The sequence below is a fragment of the Meleagris gallopavo genome, chromosome 1 (genome assembly GCF_000146605.3).
Source record: "Meleagris gallopavo isolate NT-WF06-2002-E0010 breed Aviagen turkey brand Nicholas breeding stock chromosome 1, Turkey_5.1, whole genome shotgun sequence".
In the NCBI taxonomy this organism is placed as follows: domain Eukaryota; kingdom Metazoa; phylum Chordata; class Aves; order Galliformes; family Phasianidae; genus Meleagris; species Meleagris gallopavo.
In genome coordinates this window covers 157,655,707-157,660,119 of record NC_015011.2, presented here as the reverse complement: position 1 = coordinate 157,660,119, position 4,413 = coordinate 157,655,707, and positions in this window count along the sequence as shown.

The window sequence follows — 4,413 nt, the reverse complement described above, 5'->3', positions numbered from 1 at the left end:
CAAGCTGTACCAGAGGAGGTTTAGATTAGACATAAGAAGAAACTTTTTCTCTCAGAAAGTGGTCAGGCACTGGAATGGCCTGACCAAGGAGGTGGTGGAATTGCCATCCCTGGCAGTGTTCAAGAGGCGTCTGGATGAGGAGCTACAAGATATGGTTTAGAGGCTTGTGGTAGCAATGTTAATGGGAGGATGTTTGGACTAGATGATCTTGTAGGTCCTTTCCAACCTTGTGATTCTATGATTTTATGATTCTATGATTCTCCATTTTCTAAAATCCCTTGTTATCTTTTGACAGATGTATTATTTTGAGATATATATGCATAAACATATATATGTATATACGTAATGGGTTGGTTTTTTTGAGTTAGTTATGTATTAACAAAGTCTTAAAATTGGATGTTATTTGTTTATATAGCTTTTATTTGTTTTTGACAGACTTTCTTACTCTAATCCATCTTTTAAGTTTCTCATTTTAGCTTTTCCTCACAGAGGAATAATGGATGTAATTGCATCATGGTTATTGCAACTTAATGTTCGGCCACAGTTCGTACTCAAAATGTATATTAAGATAAATGCTTCTTTTCATTTAAAGAAAATTTTGGAAATTACTGAAATATATTCTATCTGAAACTAAAGATTTTGTGAGTAACTGAAGTCACTCTGTTTCTATTCAATCTGTGTATTACTTTTTATTCCTCTGTTTCCCGGGATGTTTCAGTGAGCATGGCTGATTTTTAATAGCTCTTTAACTCACGTAACTGTACACTTCTACAAACTGAGTACAATTTGCTACTATTCTAATGTTCTACAGAAGCTTCATCTCTTGTTACAGGAAGATGAAGAATATATTTGGAAAGTGTACTTTGTATCATAAGTACTCCTCCAATGCAGCAGAGTTACTAAGCTAAGTTTCTTGTTAGAAGTTTGTGAAGTGACAGTTTCCTGGCAAGAATGAATCAGAATAAACTTCTTAAGTTTCCATTTTCCTTCACACTATAATAACTTAAAGCTGGTGGTTAAAAAAAATGAATGTTTTCAGTTACTTTTACAAAACATTACTGCAGAAATAAGGGAGATTAAGTTGAATTGTGATACAGAGGTCATTTGATAGGACTTGGAGATGTAACTAACGTTCTGAAGCTACAAAAGAGAGAAAATTTATTGTAATCATTATAGAGGTGCCTTTCAGCTGGCTGCAGTTGATAATATCCTCTCACAACGCTTTCAATTTATTGTGGCCAACTTCATAAGAGAAAAAACTTCTGAAACCAAAATCTACTTGTCAAGACAACCACAGGATAGTTGATGTGGTTTCTATTACTCTATTAATAAAAAAAAAAAAATGTAGAGAGCAAAATCTCGATGTATAAGTAAGTGTCTGGGCATCATCAGGAGTTTATGACAATAAGGCAGGCATGAAGTCATGCCAGGAAATGACTGCAAACGTCAGTGTCAGGATCTATGAAGGTAAAAAGGGTCAGACACAGTCTACTGATGAGTGGCACATCCACAGTGATGAGACAGGTCAAATCACACTGCAGCTCAAGATCAGCAGGGTTCATGGCTGTGAACTCCTACAACAGAGATAAAGGAGGGACTGAAAGCTCTAAGGGAGAAAAAAATTGATCCTGTAAGTAGATAATGTGAATGGAGGTCACAGGTGAAGCTGCTTGGGGTAATTAAGGCCTGTTTGTGCACTCAGGGCTGTAACAGTAAGGTTCACTGACCTGGCAGAAGACTTGACGTAAAGAATCTGTACTATACAGTGCAAGGATGCAAGGAGGACTATACAGTATAAGGAGTACAGTACAGGATGGCAAGATAGGCTGCCCAACAATGATCTAATTGTTTTTTGTACTTGTCCGCAATAGCTTATCTGGCAGAGTGAAGGTCTCACTTTTCTCCAGTGATATGGTATGATACATGCTTGAATCTATCTGTGAAGCAGGAAACAGATCTTACCCCAAGAGCTGGTAGGGCTCACTGAAAGGGCTTTAAGCCATATGTAAAGGGAGAAAGGGGTGGAACAAGGTTTGCTAAAGATTAGCTTGGGAGAACAATGCCAGAGTTGTGGGTATGAGCCATCTGAAGTGCATCTACACCAATGCACACTGTATGGACAACAAAGCAGAAGGAGCTGGTACCATTGTACATTGGGCAAACTGTGACTTACTGTGTCTTACTGTGACTTACTTACAATTGCAAGTGAGTCAGGTACTGTGATTTACTTGCAATTTATTGAAACATGGTGAGATCACTCCCACAACTGGAGTACTGCAATGGATGCCTATTATTCCCTCAGAAGGGGTAGGCAGTGGTGTGGCTTTCTATTTAGAGAGTGTTTTGATGTTGTAGGACTCAGGGCTGGAAATAATAAGGTTAAGTCCTGTGGGTAAGGGGGAAGACCAACAAGGTGGGCATCCTGGTGGGGCTTTGCTATGGACTGTCAAACCAGGATGAAGAGACAGACTTCCTGGCACAGCTGATAAGTGAGACTTCTGGGGGATGGACTCCACTAGACCTGCAGTTCCCAAACAGAGAAGGACTAGTGGGAGATGTGGAGGTTGGAAGCTGTCTTGGGAACAAAAATGATGGAGTTCTGTACTCTTGGTGAAGTCAGAAGTGGGGTCAGCAAAACTGCTGCCTTGGACTTGGCCTTGGAGGATAGACTTTGAACTGTTTAGGGCACTGCTAGGGAGGGTCCCTTGGGAGTCTGTCCTGAAGGACAAAGAGATCCAGGAAGGCTAGATGCTCCTCAAGAAGGAAGCGTTAAAGGTGCAGGCTATCCCCCTGTGCTGTAAGATGAGGCAGATGGGAAGAGGACCAGTGTGGCTGAACAGGGAACTTCTGAAATTCTGGGAGAAAAAGAGTTTACCTCCTATGGAAGAAAGGACAAGCAACTCTGGGAGAGTACAAGGAAATTGCTAGCATGTGCAGGGAGAAAATCATAAAAGCTAGAGCCTAGCATGAAAGAGGACAGCCCTTCAGAGGTATTTGGACGGGCTGGTTCACTGGGCTGAGGCCAATGGAATGAAATGCAACAAGACGAAGTGCAAGTTCTGTTCTTTGATCATAACAACTTCATGCAATGCTACTGTGTTGCCAGCAGGACTGTGAAGGTGATCTTCCCTCTGAACTTAGCGCTGTTGAGGCCACACCTCAAGTACTGTATTCAGTCTTAGACCCATCACTAGAAGATGAGTGTAAAGGGCCTGGAGCATGTCCAGAGAAGGGCAACTAAGCTGGTGAAAAGTCTGGAACACAAGTTTTATGAAGAGCAGCTGAGGGAACGGGGATTGTTTAGTCTGGAGAAAAGGAAGTTCAGGGGAGACTTTATTGCTCTCTACAGCTACCTGAAAGAAGGTTGTGGTGGGGTGGAAGTCGACCTTCTTTTCAGTTAGCAGTAATAGGACTAGAGGGAATGGCCTCAGGTTGCACCAGGGGAGGTTCAGGTTGGATATTAGGAAGAATTTCTTTTCCAAAAGAGTGGTTAGGCTTTGGAATGAGCTGCCCAGGGAGGTGGTTGAGTCGCCATCCCTGGAGTTGTCTAAGGAAAAGATAGATGTAGTACTTAGTGACATGATTCAGTGGGCAATATTGTTGGTAGGTGTATGGTTGGACTAGATCATCTTAGTGGTCTTTTCCAGCCTTAGTGTTTCAATGATTGTGTGAATCCCTTAAGTGATCTCACGAGGTGTGTTATCTTTGTTACTTCTACAACCAGCATTAATCTGAAAAACAAACAAATCCACAGTTACGTGTTCATTAGTCCCCAAAAAATAATGTAATTCCTTTTTCCCATCTGCCTATAAAACTGCAAATCTTTTCATTCATGAGTTCATTTATTTTTCATTTTTTATGATCATAATGGTACTAATGAAAAGGAAATCTTCAAAATCAGAATAACCTTTGCCAAGATTAAAAATCAAACAGGGAATCACCAGGTCATCAATCCTTATACCCTACTAAGTGCTCATAAAGTTGTTATTTACCATTAATTTGTGTGAGTTTCAGATTTGGACAGCAGATGAATACACTTTTATCAGCTAGAAAAATATCAACAAAAACCTCTTTTAGTCCCACTGAAGGAGAGTGAATATTATGAGCTGCAAAGTGATCCAGGTTTGCTGACTGTAGTGAGATATTAATACAGGAGGCCAAGCTGTGATTGTTCGGATACGTGATTTGAATGGATGATACATATGTTCAAAACAGCTTTCTTCACGTGAACTACAGTATGGGAAAAGGAACAATGTTGTTCTCAAAGTGGTTCAAAGCTTGCACAATTAAGAGCAGTGCCTGGATAAACTCCATTGCATTCTTCACTGAAAATAGGAATAGAACAGCATGATACAGAATCCTCTGAAGAACAACACACTTTGAAGCAAAAGCAGCATGCATCTCAGCAGCAAG